We start from the raw sequence: 24947 nt of genomic DNA on the forward strand, positions 1-24947 counted from the left end.
AAAGGAGTACTAGTAGCACCTTAGAGACTAACCAATTTATTTGAGCATAAGCTTTCGTGAGCTACAGCTCACTTCATCGGGTGCATTCAGTGGAAAATACAGTGAGGAAATTTATAAACACACAGAACATGAAAAAATGGGTGTTATCATACACACATACACATACATACACACAGGAGAGCGGGGGAGGGGGGATGAAAACCTTTTGTAGTGATAATCAAGGTGGGCCATTTTAATTTTAATATTGCGACCTTTAGGTCTGAGATCGAGTGACTAGAGGTCCTTGCTAGGTCCTTGCAACAAAGCCTGTTGCCAACTGTGTCCACATATCTATTCAGGAGACACCATCATAGGGCCTAATCACATCAGCCACACTATCAGAGGCTCATTCATCTGCACATCTACCAATGTGATATATGCCATCATGTGCCAGCAATGCCCCTCTGCCATGTACATTGGTTAAACTGGACAGTCTCTACGTAAAAGAATAAATGGACACAAATCAGATGTCAAGAATTATAACATTCATGAACCAGTCGGAGAACACTTCAATCTCTCTGGTCACTCGATCTCAGACCTAAAGGTTGCAATATTAAAACAAAAAGACTTCAAAAACAGACTCCGAGAGACTGCTGAATTGGAATTAATTTGCAAACTGGATACAATTAACTTAGGCTTGAATAGAGACTGGGAATGGATGTGTCATTACACAAAGTAAAACTATTTCCCCATGTTTATTCCCCCCCCATCCCCCCACTGCTCCATGGACGTTCCTGTTAACTGCTGGAAATGGCCCAGCTTGATTATCACTACAAAAGGTTTTCTGCCCCCGCCCCCGCTCTCTTGCTGGTAATAGCTCACCTTAAGTGATCACTCTCCTTACAGTGTGTATGGTAACACCCATTTTTTCATGTTCTCTGTGTATATAAATCTCCTCACTGTATTTTCCACTGAATGCATCCGATGAAGTGAGCTGTAGCTCACGAAAGCTTATGCTCAAATAAATTGGTTAGTCTCTAAGGTGCCACTAGTGCTCCTTTTCTTTTTGCGAATACAGACTAACACGGCTGCTACTCTGAAACCTGTCATTATAGGAGGGAATAGAAAATTTTATTAGGTCAGTTTCAAAGAAATTATATATGTGCAGCCATAACAAAGCTGTATACAAAGTGGAGGGCTGTGGATCTGATGAGATGACTACGGGGGGCCTTATGGAGTACAGACCGAAGGTCTCATCCTGTAAGTTGCTGAGGGAGTCAACTCCCATTGATATTGGTGGAATTTGAAGGCATACAGCACTCTTCAGGATTTGGCTGCGAGCAAACTAGAACTGGGAGATATTAGGGTCCAATGCAGCAAAGCATGTGCTGAAGTCCATCTGAAGTCAGCAAAGAATTTGACAACCAGGCTTAAATCTGACTGAAGTCAATGTGATATAAGCATTACTTTAAAGTTAAGCATGTGCTTAAGTGCTTTGATGAACAGGAATGAACTTAAGCATATGTTTAAATGTTTTGGTGAATCAGGTCCTACAAGAGGTAAAAGAGCTCCCTTTTCATTTTTTAAAAATTTCTTCATTTCTGTGGCTTATAGAGCCATGGTTTATTTTCATTATAAAAGGAGGGAACGTAGTTCAGGAGGCCATACTGTAAACCCTCAGCCCCATGAATCTAGTGCTGAACTGAAATAAGTAAGGGTATGGCTTGTTTTCTCCTAATCTCTTGACTATATCGTTAGGTCGATATTGTTATTTAAGACTAATGTAGGACGAGAAAATAGTTTCATTGCCAGCCAATGGAGACCCTATAACAATGCCACAGTGACTGAGGCTATAATGATGTACTGTACAATTACAATGGCAAAAGGAATTCAGTGGTAGTCTATGACCCCATGATCATACCATTACAATACAGTCAGAGATGTGAAGTTATTATGGGGAAACTATTTCATAGCAAGTCTGTAAGGACCTTTTGATGACGCCATTATGAAGCCTTTTCAATGTAAGGTTATGATGGAAAAATGGTTTCAATGAAACTGCATTATGGTTTAAAAACAGAATGAAACGGTGTCAGTGGAAGTTATTCCTCTTTTGAAAATCAAAGAAAATTAAACAGAACCCACTCTCTGCACACCAAAACTAGCAAACTTTAAAATTACCCAAGATTGACACCAGATCTGGGTGGGGGAGGCAGGACCTTGAGCTCTTGTCAATAAGCAGTTAAGGTTTCCGCTCTAGTTATCTAATAGGAAAATGTGGTTGCACTAATTTCCAGGGTCTTATCACAATCTTAAGTGAATCAAAATGAAATGTTGCCACTGTGATAGTTTTAAATTAAATAGCATCCTTCTGCATTCTCCTTGCTCTGTTACAGAGTATTATGCCATGATTTCTTGCTTTTCTCATGTTTGTAGTGTGTCTGACTTTTACTTGCTCTGATAAGTGTAGCTTTGTCTTCCTTTTAATAAAAAAACTAAAATTCTGTTGCCACTGCCAGTCTCAGATTGTGAGTGACAACTGAGACCGACTGCCTTGGTAAATAACATATTTCAAAATCAAGTGAAAATTCCAACAGCTAAGATTCACATCTCACCAGTAATATGGTCACTATTCATCTGGTTTGAAATCTAGGCCTGATCTGATCACATAGATTAGCACTAAAAAGTGCTATTGGTAGAGGAAAGTATAGAGAATAGAATGGAGACTAGCGAAGCACTACATTGCAACAGAACAATGGGAACAGTGGTTCCATCAGGGGTGCATCTACCCAACAAACATAGCAGTCTTAGCTATGTGGCAGGACAGCTGCACCTTGTGAAGCCCCATTGAATCTGTATATCCATTTTTCAGCATGGAAGCTGTAGGCTCTAATTCTGCAAAGACTTACGCGGGTGCTTAACTTTACACACAGCAAGGAGTCCCACTGACTTACTACTACTCATAGTGCATAAACTTAAGCATGTGTATAAGTCAGAGCCTCCGAGTGTAAGCTTCTCAGGGCAGACAGGTTGTCTCTTAATTGTCTGTAATAGCCTGTGCACTTTTATGGTGCATATAAATAATAGTGAGGGTGGCAGCATTTTCTAAAACTGCATAATATAATATATTTTGGACACCATATTTTTGGAACCAATTTAACTCAAAAATAGTTGTAAGAATGTTTGCCTACAGGTATCTATCATAGCATCAGATATTTTGCTAATGTAACTTGATTTGCACAATGGGGTGAAATTTATGTCTCTGCTTATCATGCTGGCTGATATGGTATAAAATGGCACTAAGTCATCATAACAAGTAGCCGAGATGCTGTCATTTTCCTGTATAGTCTTACATAACATAATGAGCACATGTATGTTAACCTTTTCCCATGTTACAATCACTACTTAAAACAAGGGCTAGATCCTTAGCTTGTGTAAATCACCAGTTGAGGATCTGGCCCAATATTTATAACATGTCTGTTTTTTCACTTTTTCAGGTGCGTGAAGTTAATTATTCCCCGGAGAAAAGAATCTTCTGTCATTCATCAACATAATTATTTTTAAATCATTTATCACACATTTGACTGCAGACTGTAAGTTTCGTATGTATTTCTTTCTTTGAGTTTGCAATTAATCTACTAGAAGGCTAAAAAGATTACGATTGTTGGTTTAAAATATCAGCAAATTAGAAATATTATCCATTCCTTTTGTCTGAAATGAGATGAGGTGAACCATCTGTGGCAAATTTTGAAAAGCCAAATGTGTGATGGTCAAAGATCTGTGGTTAAGTTGAATATTTAGAGGGAGTTCAGAGATGAGTGATGAAAATGATTAGGGGTATGGAAAAGTTCTCATGTGAAGAGAGACTGAAAAGATTGGGATTAATTACTTCAGGGAGGAGATGAGTAGAAGGGATCAGAATATACAAAATAATGAATGGTACTGAGAAGTTGGATTGAGAATATCTGTTCTTCCTGTCTCATAACACAAGAGGAATAGGACATTCAATTAACTAGAAAGGCAGCAAATTAAAAATTTATACCAGGAAATATTTTTTTCACACAATGCATAATTAGATTGTGGAACTCATTGCCACAGGCTAGCCAAAAACTTAGTAAGATTCAAAGAGGTATTGGGCTTTTATATGGATAACAAGAAAATCAACAGTAGTAATAGTAAATACTTAAAGAACAGTGAAAAAAGTTTGAGAAGTAATGTAACACCACATGCTTCAGGATTTTAGCCAATCTCTAACTATTGGGGTTTAGGAGTTGACTCCCCTAGGAGACAGATTATCCAACATCTACCTACTGCAGGGTTTCTTGTACCTTCCTTGAAGGATCTAGTGCTGGCCACTGCTGGAGACAGGATATTGGAGTAGGTGGACCATGAGTCTGATCCAGTATGACAATTCCTATGTTCCTACAGTCTTCTTAAGTGTGTGAGCATCACATGGGGAGTCCAAGATTGCTAATATTCTTAAACAATTCACTATTTCTTCCCTTCCTGACTTTGCACCAACATTCAGACCTCCTGCCATTTTGGAACAACCCATCACTCAACATTTTTCCAAGCACCATATTGTGGGGGAAATTGCTATTAACTTTGCTGTTGAAACTGAACCCATCCCATTCTGTGGCAAAATCTATGCACTATATGCAACATATACAAAAGCTGTAACGCAAGAGGCCTACAGGCCTGTATCCTGTAAGACTTGGCTTAAGCTAAAGCATTTACGTATGCTAGGCTGTGGCACTTGACCCAGATAATAGACTAGGCCAATCTCTAACTAAAAAAGAACCAAAGTGCCTCCAGAAAAGTCCCTAGCTGTCCATTATATGCACCCTCCACCCTGCAAAAGTCCCTAGACAAAACGCTACCACAGCAAACCACAGATCTTGATAAGATCTTGATAATAACACAGTGCATCAGCACTGTGCTAATTATGAAACTGCCCTTCCATTAATTCCTTATAAGGCTGTATTAATAATGCTTGAGTGGTAAGGAAATGTATCATTTGGCTTGAATTTGGACCAATATAAGTCTGATATATATAGATTATATATTATAGGGGCAGGGCAGAGAGAGACCAGGGTGGCACCTGTGTGTGACCATCTCTATCTCCCTCTCCCTGCATGCTTGTATTCAATAAAAGACCTCAAGCTGTTTGAATCAAACAGATGGTGTGACTCGTTTTCCACAAAAATTTGCGGGCTCGTCCAGGATCCACCGTATACCATCCATGAGTGTATACCATCCATGAGTGTATACCATCCACAACCGCAGGCTGTTTCCCTTCAAACCCAAGGCACCATGTAAAAGGTAAGAGACCTTTTAAATCTCTACATTGGGTTTTCGGTGGAGAACTGACTGTAGGTTCTGGAATTGGGTGAGTTGCTTGCTGGATCTGAACTTTATTATCAAACAGCTCTGCCACCTTCAGGTAGGCCAGAGAAGTCACAAAGGTGGCTGTCTAGGACTTAGTCTCTGTGTGTGTGTGCCAGTGTGAAAGTAAGGCTCACAGAAAGACGCCCAGAGCCCTCTGCGAAGCTTTGCTAGTGACCAGAGGTGTCTCTAAAACAAGCTCTGTGGCCCCAATGGAGAAGGGCGGTAAAAGCCCTGGCCAAGATGGGCTGTTTCTGCATGGCTTGACTGGCGAAATGGACCCCGTCTAAGGATAGGAAAGTGTGTGTGTCCCTATTTTCCATCCGTGGATGACCCTAATTCTTTGGCCATTGACCGATCCTACATCTCGCCTTATGTGATAAAGCATGCGGCTTTAGCCAATGCTCTTTGCTACAGGGGGCTGTGGGGAAGGTCATAGGCTAGGACCACTGACTGGTCTTACATCTCACCTGATGTGATAGAGCATGCAACACTAGCACAGGCTCTTCGCCAAAGGGGGTGTGAGAGGGTCATGGACATCCTCTGTAAATTTTCCTTGTACAAGTGTGTTTCCCTTAACTTCTTTCCTCATTCCACATTTCCTGTAAGTCTTTCCTGTGTGAGTGACCCAAGTGAAAGTGAACCGGGGACTGGGGGCCGAACATCCCCCAGGAAGGTTGGATACTTGGGGGCCAGAGCATCCAAGGGGATCCCTGCCTTGCCAGGAACTGTTATACTGGGACACCAGGAACTGGGGAAATGGGGGCCGGTGGGTCCAGAGGGATCACTGTCTCGCCAAAAGGCCTAGTCCTTTCACTTACAAGTTTCTGGAAAAATGGAATCGGTATACCAGGGATGATTCAAAATTACGGTCTCCCCTAGAGGGAAAGTTTTGACCTTGACAAGATTGTGCACCTCAGAGGCGCACTTCTGGCAAATGTTTGATGCATATTTCAATTGGAGAAACAGAAAAACGGCACCATGAATCTCAAAGGAGGAGTTTCAAGGACTCCCATGAAAAACTTAAAACACAATTAAGGGAGACAAAAGAGAAATTGGGTTTTCCAAGCCCCTGCTGGCCAGCAGATATCTCTCTACCCTTTAAGGCCTCTTCGGGGGACCCCCTCAGCTCCATCTGAAGATCCTATAAACTTATATTTAAACTGCAGTGGGGGTGGGCAATCTTCCTAATCCCCACCCCTCTCTTTACCTCTGACCGTTTCTATTGGTCCTCTGTCTGACCATCATGCCTTCCTCCTCAGCCCTTGCTCACTGGAAAGAGGCTTGCTATGTAAATTAAAATGTACATGGATGCTCCAAGAGGGAAACCGACCCCAGCCCTTCCTCGTTGCAACAGGAAGTGCTGGCTAAGGTTCCCCCTCCTGCTTGTGGGCTGATCATGCTGATCAGGTTGGGTACACTGAGTCCGCCCAACTGGTTAAAATTCCGCCTGAACCCAGCAAGGCCCCTTCTTAAAATTTGCCTGAATCCTCTCTCAAAATAGGCCAAGGAAGAAATTTGACCAGTAATCACCTCCTTAATTCAGCAAGGAGTCATTATTCTATGGTCAGTGAGCGTAACTCCCCCATTTCACGGTGCTGTTAATGCTGCTGTTCTCCCTACCTTTCACGTTGTCCCTAGCCCTGCTACTATCCTTTTCGGCAAAGCACCGGTGCTGAGGGGTTGTTACAGCCTCAAATAAAGGGAAGGTTGTATTAAGTCTGGACATAAAGGATTAAGGTTATTGTTAAATAAGATGCATCTAGATATGAGGAATGAATGTGTGTGTATGTAAATAGGTGTGTATAAATAAATAAAAGGGGGGTTAGTCAAAAAGTCCACCCTCCTTGCTAAATTGGTAGTGAAACAATGCCTGTGACCATGAAAAGAAATAATGCAACAAGAAGAAAAAAAGGATCCGGCCCAGACCAGCAGGCAACCACAGTAGAGGAAGTTGAAAGAAAGAAAGTGAGAGGTTAACTCTGTAGTTACTGGAGGAAATTAAGCAGTGAAACTTTGTACAAATGTTAAAAGAAGGCGTTATGAAAAGAAAGGATGTGACTTGTTTTTCACAACAATCCCTCCTGTCCTTCAAAAACATATACAAACCTACTGTTCCCCATAGCCTACCAATGATAATACCTATGTACCGGTCTGTGCCTGCTCACTTTATTGTTCAAGGTCTTGTTTGCGAGTTTCAGACCATAATATCTTGAGGTAGGCCTCGTGTTCGGTCTTTGTGTGCAGCACAATATGCCATGCACAGCTACGGTGCTATATGAATAACGATAATGTCTCAGTTTGCCTAGTTAGCGTTAATCTATTTGACAATTATTCTCTTTGGTTATTTTTGAATATATTTTTATTTTTCAGAAGGTACAGTAAAAAAAAAACAACCAATTCTCACTCCCCTACTGGTTATGCTTGTTGAGAACTTGTCTTACCATTTCACTAAAGCTGTCTGAAAATTTTCAAAATGTGCAGTTTTGGTGAAATCTTTAAGCAGAGTTTTTCCACAAAAATTAGCTGTAAGTTTTCAATAACAATTTTTGTGATACCTTCTTCCTTTTTTTCAACCTGTTCTAGAGCTGGTAAAAGCCATTCAGAATATAAGACTACATTTTGATGATTGTTTTTGACCAGCTGCACAACTAATAATCTTCGAGTAGATGTAGTTGTGTATTCTACTTCAGTGTGTGTGCACCCAGTGCACTGGAGCCAGAAAACTTTACCTAGCAGTATTTGTAGGGGTGGCACTCATGCCCTGCGGCACTAGCCCCTCCCTTGGCCATATAAGGGGCTCCCTCAGTTCCTTCTCACCCCCTGTGGCTACAGTCAGAGCTCTGTGTGGTGTTTTCACCTCACACTTTCAGTGTCAGATGTCTGAGAATTTTTTCTTGTATTTAATAGTTAGTTAGTAGTACCTTAGGTTAAGTTTAGTGTTAGTATAGTATTAGCTAGAGTAGTTGGCTGCCCTGTGTGATGCCCTCACCAGAGTTCAAGCGTTGTCCATTTTGTGGGGAGACCAGCCATGACAGTGATCCCCATCTGAGGAGCTTATTGTGTTTTGGTGAAGGACACATTAAAGAACAATGCTCCATCTGCAAGTTGTGCACAAAGAAGACTCAGGTGGCAAGAGACTTTCACCTAAAGCAGCACTTGCTGGAGCTGCTCTGGTAGCAAGGACCTTGTTTGATCAGTGATTGTCTTGGATCCAGCAAGTGATGTCCCTCTGCCCTCAGGCTCTGGTGTTTCACCAAGGAGGAAGAGAGGTTGTTCATCTACATCTAGTGTGGTAAGGATGAGGGCCCATAAAATGAACTGGGCAGACTCCTTTCACACGGGATGAAGCAGGTCTGTACAACAGCTCCTTAGAACCACTCCAACATCAGCAAGAGCCTGTACCATTGATTCCAGTTCTGTCCATGAGGTGTGTGCTGAGTCCAGTATGGATGACAATGGTACCAACTCCAACTGTCTCCATCTTAACAGCATAACTGGTGCATCTGACTTGCTTTGCCTTGAAGTCCTGGACTCTCCAGTGCTGTTCTCTGATGCCATGGCTTCTACTGCCTAAATCCTCCATAAGCCCTTGGCATGAGCCTTCTGTCCATGTCACAGAGCTGCCGTGTTTGTCAGCACCATAGCTCACACCACCCAAGACTCACTCTGTGGAGTTGAGGCTGATGCAGAGTCTGGCATTGAAGGCCCCCTCGATGCTGGTGAATCCTTCAGTGCTGCTGTTGTCTTGGAGGCAGAGCCCTTTGTTGAGTTCAGTGCTGCCCTTCACTTCAGTGCCGATACCCCTCTTGGTACTGCATGGGAGTGTCTCTCATTCAGTATTGCCAGTGCCAAACCCACATTGCTCTTTGGAACCAATGCTGCCCACATATTGGGACTCAGATGAGTCTCTCTGTTTGTTTGCCTAATTGGGGCTGGCTCCCCCGTTGTCACCAGACAACCTCTGAGATTCATCAAGATCCAATTTGGTTTCATCATCCCCTTCATAGTCGCCTGGGAGGCACCAGAAATTGCCCTTGGATCACCTCTGTAGTCAGGACAGAGGCTCTTGAACTGGTGCTTACTGGTCATAAATGCCTTACTTATATGCCCAGTGGCCTTCTTGGAATCTTTGGGATGTTCCTCGTCCATAAGGTCCCACTCTTTGACCCGCTCCAGGGCAAGATCACTGGTCATGATGGTGGCTCCTTCTTCCAAACCACCTCAACTGCATGTGACCGCTAAGCCCATTCTGTTGGAACTCTGGGGTTATTCTGACTGGATCCTGTGGTGCAAGAACAGGACCTGGTGTTGGCATGGCAAACCACCTCTCCATACTCTCCGGATGACTCTGCCTTACAGAAATCTTCCTTTCCCTCAATGCTCAAGGTCTTTAAGGCATATCAGGACCTCCTGAGGCATATGGCCACCACCTTGGGCATCCAGGTGGAATTGCTGCAGGAGAATACACATAAGCTGCTGGATATTCTCCAATTATGAGCTCCAGGAAGAGTAGCTTTCCTGATAAATGAGGATCTCTTGAAGCCTATAAAGTTCCTCTGGAATACCCCAGCTTCGCTGCCTCCCACGGTGAAGCATTAGAAGTAGTACTTTGTTCCCATGCAAGGTTTTGAGGGTTTCTCTCAACCAGCCCTTAACTCGCTGGTGGTAACTGCAGCAAATGACAGGGAACATCAGGGAAAGTAGAAGTCCATACCTCAGGACAATGAGTCCAAGATGATGGACTTGATGGGGCTAAAAATGTATACCTCCTTTTCCCTGCAGATGTGCATCACAAACCAACAGGCATTGCTCTCTAAATATGACTTTGTTAATTGGGAGGCCATGTCTAAGTTCGTGGACAAGCTGCCAGAAGCCTTCAAGGAAGAGTTTAAGATACTCATTGTAAAAGGCTCTATGATGGCCAAGACTTGGTTGCAGTCAGCTCTGGATATGGCATATGCTTTGGTCAGAATTATGGCATCAGCTATAACCATGAGGAGGCTCTCGTGGCTGCAGAATTCAAGCATTGTGCCTGAGGCAGCAGACCATTGAGGACTCACTGATGGAAGAGTTTTGTTTTCAGGAAAAAATGACAAAACCTTGCACTCTTTTAAACACTCCTGTGCTATTTTGCGTTCTCTGAGTTTATATGGTCCGGCTGTGAAGAGGCGCCACTGTAGCAGTCAGCAGCAAAACTACTCTGTGTTTCTTTGGACAGTCCCCCTTTCCTGTGAGGCAGTGGGGCTCCAGGAAGGACCACAGATCTGAGAAGAGAAGGTTCCCTGGTTCTGGTTTTAACGAGCCATCTCCCCACCCCCCTGGCATCCAGCAAGCATCCATTTTGACTTGTGTGTCAAGGTAACAATCAGTGGTGAACTCTCCTTCTCCAGCCCCTCTTTGGGGACAGGCTGACTTATTTTTATGGTTTTTGGGACTTGATTACCATGGACAATTGGGTCCTAAGCACCTTCAGATCGGGTTATGCCATACAGTTCCTCTCCATCCCTCCTCCCCACCCCTACCATGTTCCTCTTCAGGGACCCCTCTCATGAGACATTGCTCCTCAAGGTTCAGTTTCTGTTGCTGGGGGCTATAGAGGAGGTCCCTCTACAGCATTGAGGACAGGAATCCTATTCCTGGTATTTTCTGGTCCCTAAACCCAAAGGAGGGATGAAACCTATCCTTGACCTCTGCAATCTCGGCAAATACATCAGACACATGAGATTCCGTATGATCATCCTAGCAACTCTTCTCCACACTTTAAATCAGGACTGGTTTGCTGCTCTGGACCTTCAGGATGTTTATTTCCATGTTGCAATCTTTTTGAGACACAGGAGTTTCCTCAGGTTTGTTGTGGCTGGCTTACACTACCAGTACACAGTGCTGCCTTTCGGCATGTCTTCCGCTCCCTGGGTTTTTACCAAGTGTATGATTGTGATAACAGCATACCTCAGGAACAGGGGAATTCATACCTTCCATTTCTGGTCGATTGGTTATTGAGGGGCAAGTCCAGGAAATAAATCCTCTGTCATGTTCACTTCACACTAAGCCTACTCAATCATCTAGGTCTCATCCTAAACACTGGGAAGACAACATGGGTTCCAACTCAAAGAATTGAGTTCATTGGGGTCCTGCTAGAGTATTTCTACTGACTTAGCAATTCCAAGCGATTTCCTGCCTATGTCTGGAGCTGCAATCTCAACCCTCAACCACAGCTTGGGTGTGTCTGAGGCTGTTAGGCCATATGGCTGCATGGACACAGGTAGTCCAATATGCCAGGCTGCAGCTGTGTCCTCTTCAGATGTGGATGAAGTCGATCTATCATCTAATTTGTCATCCTTTGGACAGGCTGGTCCAACTCCCCTGCCAATCCTAGACAGCTTAGAATGGTGGATGATTCAGAACCCTGTGTGCCAGGTGTTCCTTTTGCTCAGTCCCCACTGACCAAGACTGCACCAATCCTTCCTAAATAGGCTGGGGAGCGCAGCTGAAATATCAAGGCCTGTGGTCAGAACAGGAAGATTCTCTTCACATCAATGTCCCAGAGCTTCGTGCCATCTACAATGCCTGTCAGACCTTTCAAGATCACCTCTGGGACTCAGCGGCTCTCATATTCACCAACAACACCACCGCAATATACTATGTGAATAGACAATGTGCCTTGTCAGGATGTGATCAGGCTCTAGCAGTTCAGCATCAGGGAAAGCATTATACTGGTGGCTCATCACTTACCTGGGATCCAGAATCACCTGGCAGATCACCTCAGAAATTTCTCCCTGAACCATGAGTGGTCTCTGAAGCCCAGGGTCCTGAGGCACATTTTTTTCAGTTTGGGGCATCCCAACAATCGACCTGTACCCGCAAGAGACAAGAAGAAATGCTGTCCATTTTGTTCTGGGGGTTAGGGGCTCTCAGTCCGGGCTCTTTGACTGATGCTTTTCACCTGATCTGGAAATCAGCATTTCTGTTTGCTTTTCCTCCAATTCTGATCATGCCGCAGGTCATTCTTGAGATGAAATTGGACATGCCAGGCTGATTGCTCCAATGTGGCGGAGACAATGTTGGTTCTCTGATCTCAGCACATTATTGGTTCGGCCTCCCACAACCCTTCATCTTAATCCTGACCTCCTGACTCAGCATCACAGTCAGGTTTTACATCCAGAACTCAGCTCCCTGCATCTTGCAGCATGGATGCTACGCGGTTAGATGAGAAAGAGGAGCGATGTGCAGAGGTGGACTGGCGAATATTGCTTAATAGCAGGAATCCCTCCAGAGAACCTATTCAGCTAAGTAGAAGTGGTTCTTGATCTGATCATTATCCCAAGGAGTCGAATCAAAGCTAGGTTGCATCCAGGACATCTTAGAGTACCTGTTACACCTTCAGTCTTTTGGTCTTGTACTTAGTTCATTGAGTCCAACTGGTGGTGATTTTGGCGTTTCATCTGCCCATCCATGGAAAGTTGGTGTTTTCAAACTCCATGGTAGTGAGGTTCTTGAAAGGCGTTATTTTTCTCCACCCACCAGTTGATGAGCCAGTTCCTTTGTGGGACCTTAATACTGTCATAGCAGCTCTTATGGGTCCTCTGTTCGAGCCTCTGGCAACTTCTTTCTTCCTTTTGTGCCAGAAAACTGCCTTGCTTGTGGCAATAATGTCTGCAAGGAGAGTGAGTGAGTTGCAGGCTTTGGTGGTCTCCTGAAAGAAGTAGAAACTGAGAAGGAGGCTGAAGAACCTAAAACCAGTTCCAAGTGGGAACTCCAAACACTAAAATCTCAGCTTAAAAAACAAAATGATTAACTGGAAAACAACAGGAAGTTGATGGTTAGAAATATGAGACACCACGATGAAGTGAGCTGTAGCTCACAAAAGCTTATGCTCAAATAAATTTGTTAGTCTCTAAGGTGCCACAAGTACTCCTTTTCTTTTTGCGAATACAGACTAACACGGCTGCTACTCTGAAACCTGTCATCCTTTTTGAATGGATTTTGAAGATAATTGGGATAGATACCTATCTTCAACTATTCACAGCAGCATGTTGTAATACCACAAAGGCTTATCACAAAGTATACCTCATGAAGTGGTTGTGGAATGGACTTTAGCATAAATACATTTTTCATTTTTCAAATAGTTTTATCCTTTAGCAACTTTTACAATTCAGTTACAAATGTACAGTGGGATTGATATTAAAAAAAATTGCATCCAAAAAGTGAAAGGAAGAACACTAGCCTAGCATTACAGTATAATTCTTACTCAACAATTTTCATGCAGTGAATCAAGAGAAATGCATTTCTGAACTTTCTGTATAAATCTGAAGTTAGTTTTCAAGGTCTGGTACTCCAATTTTACCTACCCTGCTTTACTGTGGTGTTGAAACATAGGTTTGTCAGCTCAAGATAGAAAATGATATAGCCTGGATTTTTTCCATTTCATCTCCCTAGATTTCACAGTTCATATGTATCTCTGCTCCCTTCTCTCGATCTCTCTCTCCCTCTCGCACTACAAATGCCTAGGTATGATTTGACTTCAAGAAGAGGTGGCCTTCAAATGGCAGAACAGGACTCACAGGATTCAGATAGTCTCCTCAGGGGGACTGAGTCATCTGTCTGACGCTCTGACCAGGAAAACAGAGAAGTCTGCTGCTTGCCAGGGGCTAAGATTCGCGATGTGACGGAGAGACTGCCGAGACTCATCAAGTCCTCGGACCGCTACCCCTTCCTGCTTTTCCATGTGCGCACCAATGATACTGCCAAGAATGACCTTGAGTGGATCACTGCAGACTACGTGGCTCTGGAAAGGAGGACAAAGGAGTATGAGGCGCAAGTGGTGTTCTCGTCCATCCTCCCCGTGGAAGGAAAAGAACGAGGTAGGGATTGTCGAATCGTGGAAGTCAATGAATGGCTACACAGGTGGTGTCGGAGAGAAGGCTTTGGATTCTTTGACCATGGGATGGTGTTCCAAGAAGGAGGAGTGCCACACAGAGACGGGCTCCACCTAACGAAGAGAGGGAGAGCATCTTTGCGAGCACGCTGGCTAACCTAGTGAGGAGGGCTTTAAACTAGGTTCACCGGGGGAAGGAGACCAAAGCCGTGAGGTAAGTGGGGAAGCGGGATACTGGGAGGAAGCACAAGCAGGAGCATGTGAGAGGGGAGGGCTCCTGCCTCATACTGAGAATGAGGGGTGATCAGCGGGTTATCTCAAGTGCTTATATACAAATGCACAAAGCCTGGGAAACAAGCAGGGAGAACTGGAGGTCCTGGCAAAGTCAAGGAATTATGATGTGATTGGAATAACAGAGACTTGGTGGGATAACTCGCATGACTGGAGTACTGTCATGGATGGGTATAAACTGTTCAGGAAGGACAGGGAGGCCAGAAAAGGTGGGGGTGTTGCACTGTATGTAAGGGAACAGTATGACTGCTCAGAGCTCAAGTATGAAACTGCAGAAAAACCTGAGAGTCTCTGGGTTAAGTTTAGAAGCATGAGCAACAAGGGTGATGTCGTGGTGGGAGTCTGCTACAGACCACCGGACCAGGGGGATGAGGTGGACGAGGCTTTCTTCCGGCAACTCGCAGAAGTTACTAGATCGCATGCCCTGGTTCTCATGGGCGACTTCAATCATCCTGATATCTGCTGGGAGAGCAATACAGCGGTGCACAGACAATCCAGGAAGTTTTTGGAAAATGTAGGGGACAATTTCCTGGTGCAAGTGCTGGAGAAACCAACTAGGGGCGGAACTCTTCTTGACCTGCTGCTCACAAACCGGGAAGAATTAGTGGGGGAAGCAAAAGTGGATGGGAACCTGGGAGGCAGTGACCATGAGATGGTCGAGTTCAGGATCCTGACACAAGGAAGAAAGGAAAGCAGCAGAATACGGACCCTGGACTTCAGAAAAGCAGACTTTGACTCCCTCCAGGAACTGATGGGCAGGATCCCATGGGTGAATAACATGAGGGGGAAAGGAGTCCAGGAGAGCTGGCTGTATTTTAAAGAATCCTTATTGTGGTTACAGGGACAAACCATCCCGATGTGTAGAAAGAATAGTAAATATGGCTTAACAGTGAAATCCTTGCTGATCTTAAACACAAAAAAGAGGCTTATAAGAAATGGAAGATTGGACAAATGACCAGGGATGAGTATAAAAATATTGCTCAGGCATGTAGGAGTGAAATCAGGAAGGCTAAATCACACCTGGAGTTGCAGCTAGCGAGAGATGTTAAGAGTAACAAGAAGGGTTTCTTCAGGTATGTTGGCAACAAGAAGAAAGTCAAGGAAAGTGTGGGCCCCTTACTGAATGAGGGAGGCAACCTAGTGACAGAGAATGTGGAAAAAGCTAATGTACTCAATGCTTTTTTTGCCTCTGTCTTCACGAACAAGGTCAGCTCCCAGACTGCTGCACTGGGCAGCACAGCATAGGGAGGAGGTGGCCAGCCCTCTATGAAGAAAGAAGTGGTTCGGGATTATTTAGAAAAGCTGGACGTGCACAAGTCCATGGGGCCGGATGCGTTGCATCCGAGAGTGCTAAAGGAATTGGCAGATGTGATTGCAGAGCCATTGGCCATTATCTTTGAAAACTCATGGCAATCAGGGGAAGTCCTGGAAGACTGGAAAAAGGCTAATGTAGTGCCAATCTTTAAAAAAAGGGAAGAAGAAGGATCCTGGGAACTACAGGCCAGTCAGCCTCACCTCGTCCCCGGAAAAATCATGGAGCGTGTCCTTAAGGAATCAATTCTGAAGCACTTAGAGGAGAGGAAAGTGATCGGGAACAGTCAGCATGGATTCACCAAGGGAAAGTCATGCCTGACTAATCTAATTGCCTTCTATGATGAGATAACTGGTTCTGTGGATGAAGGGAAAGCAGTGGACATGTTATTCCTCGACTTTAGCAAAGCTTTTGACACAGTCTCCCACAGTATTCTTGTCAGCAAGTTAAAGAAGTATGGGCTGGATGAATGGACAATAAGGTGGATAGAAAGCTGGCTAGATTGTTGAGCTCAGCAGGTCATGATGAATGGCTCCATGTCTAGTTGGCAGCCGATATCTAGCGGAGTGCCCCAAGGGTCGGTCCTGGGGCCAGTTTTGTTCAATATCTTCATTAATGATCTGGAGGATGGTGTGGATTGAACCCTCAGCAAGTTTGCAGATGACACTAAACTGGGAGGAGTGGTAGATACGCTGGAGGGTAGGGATAGGATACAGAGGGACCTAGACAAATTGGAGGATTGGGCCAAAAGAAATCTGATGAGGTTCAACAAGGACAAGTGCAGAGTCCTGCACTTAGGACGGAAGAATCCAATGCACCGCTACAGACTAGGGACCGAATGGCTAGGCAGCAGTTCTGCAGAGAAGGACCTAGGGGTGACAGTGGACGAGAAGTGTGCCCTTGTTGCCAAGAAGGCCAATGGCATTTTGGGATGTATAAGTAGGGGCATTGCCAGCAGATCGATGGACATGATCGTTCCCCTCTATTCGACATTGGTGAGGCCTCGTCTGGAGTACTGTGTCCAGTTTTGGGCCCCAGACTACAAGAAGGATGTGGAAAAATTGGAGAGAGTCCAGCGAAGGGCAACAAAAATGATTAGGGGTCTGGAACACATGACTTATGAGGAGAGGCTGAGGGAACTGGGATTGTTTAGACTACAGAAGAGAAGAATGAGGGGGGATTTGATAGCTGCTTTTAACTACCTGAAAGGTGGATCCAAAGAAGATGGATCTAGACTATTATCAGTGATAGCAGATGACAGGACAAGGAGTCTCAAGTTGCAGTGGGGGAGATTTAGGCTGGATATTAGGAAAAACTTTTTCACTAGGAGGGTGGTGAAACACTGGAATGCATTACCTAGGGAGGTGGTGGAATCCCCTTCCTTAGAAGTTTTTAAGACCAGGCTTGACTAGCGCTAGCTGGGATGATTTAGTTGGGGATTGGTCCTGCTCTGGGCAGGGGGTTGGACTAGATGACCTCCTGAGGTCCCTTCCAACCCTTATATTCTAAGATTCCATGATAAGGACAACCTAAAAACATGTAATATTGACATTGACACCTGGGAGACACTTGCCCAGAATCGCTTAAAATGGAGTGAAGTCCTATGTGATGGTCCCCTGCATTTTGAACTTACTCGCTGACAAGCTGAAGAGGACAAGAGGCGCAGGAGGAAGCCCATTGGCTTCCAGTCATGGTCAACAACCTCCTGCTGAGCCTGAAAACATCTGCCCTCATTGTAATAGAACTTGTGGTTCAAGGATTGGCCTTATTAGCCACCTGAGGACCCATAACTCCCATGGACAACGATCATACCTGGTAACAAATGATTGCCCATCATCATTGTAAAGTAGTATTAGGGCCCATTTCAGCCACCATTTCTTTCCTGTCCTGCTTGTTCTGAAATGTATGGTTGATTCTGAAATGTAAGGGTATCCTAGAATCATAGAAATGTAGAGCTGGAAAGGACCTTGAGAAGTCATCTAGTCCAGCCCCCTGAACTGAAGCAGGACCAAGTAAACCTAGATTATCCCTGACAGGTATTTGTCCAACATGTTTTTAAAAAAACCCATGATGGGGGTTCTACGTCCTCCCTTGGAAGCCTATTCCAGTGCTTAACTACCCTTATAGACAGACAGTTTTTCCTAATATCTAACCTAAATCTCCCTCATTGCAGATTAAGCCCATTACTTCTTGTCCTACCTTCAGTGGACAGGGAGAACAATTTATCAGTCCTTTTTAGAACACACTTAACATATTTAAGGACTGTTATCAGGTCTCCCCTCAGTCTTCTTTTCTCAAGACTAAAAGTGCACAATTTTTTTTAACTTTTCCTCATAGGTCATGTTTTTCTAAAGCTTTTATTATTTTTGTTGCTTTCCTCAGGACACTCTCCAATTTATCCACACATTGCCTTAAGTGTGACTCCCAAAATTGAACATAGTATTGTAGCTGAGGCCTCACCAGTAGATTGAGTAGAGTGGGACAATTACTCCCTGTGTCTTGCAGACGACACTCCTGTTAATACCCCCATAATTATATTAGCCTTTTGCATAACACTGTTGACTCATATTTAATTTGTGATACACTATAACCCCCAAATCATTCTCAGCAGCACTACTGCCTAGCCAGTTATTCCCCATTTTGTAGTTGTGCATCTGATTTTTCCTTCCTAAGTGAAGTACTTTGCACTTGTCTTTATTAAATTTCATCTTGTTGAATTCAGATCAATTCTCCAGTTTGTCAAGTTCCTTTTGAATTCTAACTCTGCCCTCTAAAGAGCTTGCAACCTCTCTACTCTATTATCCAAGTCACTAATGAAAACATTTAATACTACTGGACCCAGAACTGTATATTATATGGAAAGTAAGGAAAAGCTGAAATAAGGTCAAAGTTACCTTACCAGGGATGCGGAGGGACAGTGTGGGAGGCAGAGAAAAAGAAGAGAGATCAATTAATGTTAATGCATCTTCCTGTAATAGATGCAAATAAAGCTACTCTCCAGATCAGTTTTTAAATCATTTGAAAAGATGTAATCTCATTAAATCAGAGGTATCTCAGAATTACCTATCCCATGATATCTAAGAAGTCCCATTCACGCAACTTTGGGTACAACCGATAGTATCCTAAGGGACCTCAGCCTTTCTACATTTCCAAAGCCTTGTCTCCTTCCTGAACTTTTCTATTGTTACTAAGGGATAGTTTTGGGGAGAATGTCTGAACCTATGTAGGAATGGGCTGATCTCTTCTGGTAAGTAGTCCCATAGCTCAGGTTCCCCTCACTGAGCATAACCTGTAGAAAGTGCTTTATAGTTAGAACTTGAGTCTATCCACTTGTACCATCCTTGTGGAGTGCATTTGTTATGGTGAGTTATGGATAGAGAGGCTGTTTCTCAGAGAGTCAAGTTCTAGCCTGTTAATGACCTTGTAGATAGATCCAATAAGAAGTAAGATATTATTGAAACTCTCGTCCATTGTTACACCATTTAACAGTTAAGTGTGAGGTAGTGCTAAGTTCCCTCTAAACTGTGCGGCCACGCAGCTGCCTATTAAGCCCCACGAAGAGGCTCAGGGCTACAGTGGGAAGAAGTGTCCCTCCCCCTGGCACGGAGCTGCCACGGTGGTGAGAGGTGTCCCACCCCCGGGCCCAGGTCCGCCAGAACCGCTGCAGCGAGAGAGGGCTGGGGGGAGTTCTCTCTCCCCACTGCAGCCCTGGGGCAGTCTGCACCCCAACCCACTCATCCCTGGTCCCCCCCTGCACCCGAACCCTCTTCTCCAGCCCTAAGCCCCCTTCTGCACCCCAGTCCCTCATCCCCAGCCCCACCCCAGAGCCCACACCCCCAGCCGGAGCCCTCATCCCGCCCCACACCAACCCTTTGCCCCCTCCTGCACCCCTCATCCCTAGCCCCATCCCAGAGCCCTCACCCCCCCCTGCACTCCAACCCTCTGCCCCAGCCCTGAGCCCCCTCCCACACTCCGAACCCCGTGGCCCCACCACCACCACCACATGAATTTTGTTATGTCCACCAATATGAAGGTGCACATAACGAAATTCATTCCACATATGGATGTAAAAAATTAGAGGGCACACTGGTGTAGTAGTCCATGTCCATCCCTTCCCATCAGGTTTGGAGGGAGGACGCTTTGCCTCACTACATCAACAGTCAAATCACAGGAAATTAGCAGTCTTTAGCCTCGACTACTGAGCAGGGATACAACCATTAACAGTCTACTGCCGCAGCCCTTTGGGTAGGGCAGAGTAACAAGCCATCATTACCCCAGCCTCCTGGCTAGGTAGACAGTAATTATCAGCCTATAGCCCAGGCCCTTTTGGGTGGGGCAGAGTAACAAACAGTCTTTAGCCTAGCCTCCAAACTGAGCAGACCATAAGTGCAGTTTAGGGCTATGACCCTCTGGGTGGGGCAGAGCAGAGAGCAGTCTATAGCCCAAAGCTCCTGACTAGGGAAGACAGCAAACAAGACAGTTAGGGCCTTACAGCTTTCTGGCTGGGGCCGGCCACAGGAAAGGCACAGGCCTTCTGGCCTACGGTGAGTAGGCCACCACCCCAGAGGTTGGGTTGGTAGTAGGGGGACCCGGGCCCGCCCTGCTCCACTGGGTGCCAGCCCAGGGCCCTAAGAGTGGTGGATGGTCTTGTCACTTGGTCAGCAGAGATCCGACCAAAACACACTGACTCCTCTCTCAGCAATATAACCGGACTCATGTGTGGTTCCCCTGGGCTACTTCCTGCTGCCCTTCCTTGGTGTGGCTCCATAGTCCATGCATCCTCAGTCTCCTCAGGGTAAACCACAGACAGCAGTCTCAGTAACTCCTCACCAAAGTCAGTCTCCACTGGGGGCAGGGTGCTGCACAGCTCAATCTCTGGTCCAGAGTTCTGCAGCAGGGCAAAGATGTCTGCTTCCTTCCCTGGCTTCCACCCAACTGAGCTGGAGTTCACCACCTCTTAGACTTCCTGTTGTGAGCCTGTGAGGTAGCTAATGGCAATGCCTTAAGCAGCCTGATACTTCCAGGGTAGGGGAGGAGGGCTGACTTGGCTTCACCTACCATAGGACATGGGGTAGTCCCTCCTCATTAGGCTCAGAGGGAGGTCTCTCTACATGTGTTTCCCAAACTTGGGATGCCACTTGTTCAGGGAAAGCCCCTGGTGGGCTGGGCCGGTGTGTTTACCTGCCACGTCCGCAGGTTCGGTCGATCACGGCTCCCACTGGCCGCGGTTTCCTGCTGCAGGCCAATGGGGGCTGTGGGAAGCGGCAGCCGGTACGTACTTCCCTTGGCCTGTACCGCTTCCCACAGCCCCCATTGGCCTGCAGCGGCGAACCGCGGCCAGTTGGAGCCGCAATCGGCCGAACCTGTGGATGCGGCAGGTAACCAAACTGGCCTGGCCCGCCAGGGGCTTTTCCTGAACAAGCAGCATCCCAAGTTTGGGAAACCCTGGTTTAACTGATGAAGATGAATAATGCAAACTAGATGTTTTCAATTAGATACTGAACAAAGTAGGCAAAACAGGTGAAAACCTTTTCACAAGAAGTCAATGCAAGTTGCATCAGTGTAAATGAAAGTAGAATTGGTTAAAGCAGTGGTTCTCAAACTTTTTTTTTCATGGACCACTTGAAAATTGCTGAGGGTCTTGGCGGACCACTTAATGATCTTTCCAACTGTTGTTTGTACCGTTAGCTAACTATTGTAAAGTGCTTTGGATAAAAGCATTATATAAAAAAACCTTAACAATTAATGTTTTTTTGTTCTACAAATAAAAGTGCACAACTCATATTTTAATATCAGTAGTCTTACCTTTCTAATGCAATGGATGTGCCCTCTCTCTCTCCCGCCACAGCAGCCCCCGAGCTGGGGCTGGGAAGGAAGGCCGTCTCTCCCCGGCAGCCGCAGCCCTGGATCTGGGGAAAGTCGTCTCTTTCTTTGGCTGCCACAGCCCTTGACGTCCCAAATTCCCCCCACCCCCCTTCTCACCCCACTGTCCCCTCCCACCTACCCTCTATTCCCCCCAAGTCCACCACCTCACCTTACATGTGCATCTTCTCCAGGGTCCAGGCATCTAATTAGTGGAGTCATGCCTGCGGCTGCCTAGGTGCACATCTTAGAGGTAACTATCCATGGACCACCTGAATGGAGCTTGTGCACCACTGGTGGTCTGCAGACCACAGTTTGAGAACCTCTGGTCTAAAGTGTCTTATCCTTAGTTTCTTTCTCAGTATTGTTGTTGTCTGTTTAGCTCTGACAATGTGTGGTCTGTGCTGTACAATATACACATAATAAAGACTAACCTTATCCCAAAGAATTTACAGTTTGAAAGTCAGACACAGATGAAATCTAGAGTTAAGAATAAATTAGGATAGTTATAAAGTTATTTCTTTCAGTTGTCATGCGTCTTCAGGAGAGCTCTGAATGAGTGAGATAGTGGGATAATGGGATATGGAAGACATTCTGTGCATGGGGCAACGTGGAAAATATTCAAAGATAGTAGCAAGAGAAGAAAAATAGTGGGGCATCAAAGTTAGTATCACTGGTGGAAGGTGTATGTTGAAAAGAAATGAGAGTAAGGTCTGACTTATAGGTAGGGATAGAAATACACATGAGGATGAGAAGTTTAACTTGACATAGTATGCCAGGAGAACCAATAGAGGGAAGCATTCGGATGAATGGGTGGGGAAGAAAATGTTAGTTTATTGGATGGGCTAGTGGGGGTAATGTGGGTACTGGGAATACCAGAGATGAAGAAGTTGATGAAGACTCAAGGATGAGGGTGTAGTCAATCCTTTTAACCATCTGGATTGGGAAGGTCAGATTTTTAATGAGCTCTGAGGGAAGAAATGGAAGATTTGGATACTGATTGTATATGAGAGCTGGACTAGTTGAGATAATGAGCCTATATGACAAGGAGCATGGTGGGTTATCATCAGCAAGGAAGAAGGCGGAGAAAGAATAGTTAGCAGAGAATATAAAATGTTTGGCTTTAGCCATGTTAGGTTATGGTTGTCAGCAAGTTATCCATGACAAAATTTGGAAGAACCAAGCTGATATGTAGGACTGAACACGGGAAATAGAGAGCAGATGGAGAAACACATTTGCGAGTTACCAGCATAAAGTGACTAGCTGAGTCTTTGAGAGTAGATGAAGGTGCCCATGGAAATGAGTAGGTCAAGGAGAGAACCCTGTCAATAAAATGGGATCAGCAATATTTAGCTACTAAACAACATTTGTAAAGTGTTAGAGCACCTACTTACACATCATTACAGTGATTTGGTGAGGTGGGGAGAATGGAACTTGGAACCTCCTGGCTCCCAGCCCTCTGCTAGATGTTGTTTTTTAAAACCTTTAGGTAGTGTAGTTGGAGATTTTTCCATTAGAGCTGGCGGAGATATTGGTTACTTTTTTCTTTCATTAAAATATACAGGCTTTTTTTATTTAAAAACTTTTTACAAAAAAGTTGGTGTTTATACAATTTTTCATATTTTTGTCATTTTTTGATGGAATCATATGAAAAATGTCAGCGAAAATGTAACCTAGTTGGTTGTCCCAACTTTTTTTTCATCCTATTTGTTATATTTCATTGTCACTATATAACTTTTGCTGGTATTACCTCTTCTGTCCCAAATCAGAACTCCCATGATCCCGAAATGAATTTCAGATTATACAGATAGTTCATCATTTTATTCATGAACATTCAGACAAACAAAATGTCGTTTGTACAAATGTTCATGTTAGCAACAAATATTGGATTTGTAAACCTGGGAAAACAAAATTTGAGACTGAATTCAACAAATAGCTTCGCTTCAATTCTTCCTGCTCTTTTTGACATACAGTGACTCTTTGTGAATGATGCTCATGTTGTAAAAATGATAAATGTATGAGCTTCCCTACTGTGTAACAGCCAGGATTTGCCTGGTTTGGTTCATGCTAAGAATATCCAAATATAATCATGACATCCTGCGTTTCAAGGGAAAAAAGTAGTTTTTTTCCTCCAGTGAAAGCATCTTAGTTGGCTGTTGTGGAATAGAAAACCAAACAGAAAAAAATCACAAAGTAATTTTGCATATGCTGCTAGATGAGAAACATAATTAGGTAATGATGTTCTGTAGGACAAGAGCTTTCAAGTCACGAGGCATATCCTCCTGGTGAAGCGTGGATATTTGGTAAATGAGACATGATGCAAAGCTAAAAGATCTCTGAAATACATATTCATAGCTTCCTCTCCCTCTTTTCAGGTCCTGTAGAAGTGGCAGAAGCTGCCTGTAGGAGTTCCCTCCTGCTTCCCCATGTCCTGCACTAAGATCAGAAGTGGCAGGAGCTGCCACCTGGAGTCACCACCTCCTCCTCCTTTTCTGCTCTGAAGTCCATGAAGGCCTGCAGCACTAATCACAGTGGGAGGGCAGCTGTGAGAAGTATAAACATGAAGGTGACAGTGAAGGCAGTAGTGCAAAGAGTGAGAGCCACAGAAATAAAATAGAGAAGGAAATGCTGAAAAGCAGCCAGACACATGAATTTCCGTGTTCTAAATATGAGTCCAACAATCACAGTGTGTGTTGTTTCAGAGTAACAGCCGTGTTAGTCTGTATTCGCAAAAAGAAAAGGAGTACTTGTGGCACCTTAGAGACTAACCAATTTATTTGAGCATAAGCTTTCGTGAGCTACAGCTAAATAAATTGCTCAGTCTCTAAGGTGCCACAAGTACTCCTTTTCTTTTAGTGTGTGTTGTTTTACCACATTCAGGCACATGATGTTATGAGACCATGGAATCTGAAGAGACATCTCACCTAAGCACCCACAGTCTGAGGGGAGGGTGAAAGAGATTAGTTTGGCGGGAACAACAAATGAAAAGGCAGGAAAGTTATTTCCTAAAAAGCCATATTAAATAAAAATACACTTAGGGTGTCATGTGCCTTCTCGTTACAGATCATTGAAAACAAAATTGCTCAGATGAACCCCTAATTGCTTCATGCAGCTGTGGGAAATATATGAAATAATGATAGGGAAGATTGGAGCCAACAAGTTGAAAACAACCCCATTATCAAAGGACACTGGCCTTCACAGAACTGATGACCTTGCAGACCATGTAAGGAAATAGTTGTGAAT

General features: G+C 44.5%; 1 long non-coding RNA gene across 1 annotated transcript in view; it reads left to right on the forward strand.

Annotated features, from left to right (window-relative positions):
* The window catches only part of LOC142071509 (uncharacterized), an 88674-nt gene extending 63760 nt beyond the window's left edge, over positions 1-24914 (forward strand). The window contains exons 3-6 of the long non-coding RNA XR_012667568.1: positions 3474-3569; positions 5157-5298; positions 24080-24270; positions 24768-24914. This is a non-coding gene — a long non-coding RNA (uncharacterized LOC142071509). The remainder of the gene's footprint in view (positions 1-3473; positions 3570-5156; positions 5299-24079; positions 24271-24767) is intronic.
* The last annotated feature ends 33 nt before the right edge of the window (positions 24915-24947 follow it).

This window comes from Caretta caretta, chromosome 3 (genome assembly GCF_965140235.1).
Source record: "Caretta caretta isolate rCarCar2 chromosome 3, rCarCar1.hap1, whole genome shotgun sequence".
NCBI lineage: Eukaryota > Metazoa > Chordata > Testudines > Cheloniidae > Caretta > Caretta caretta.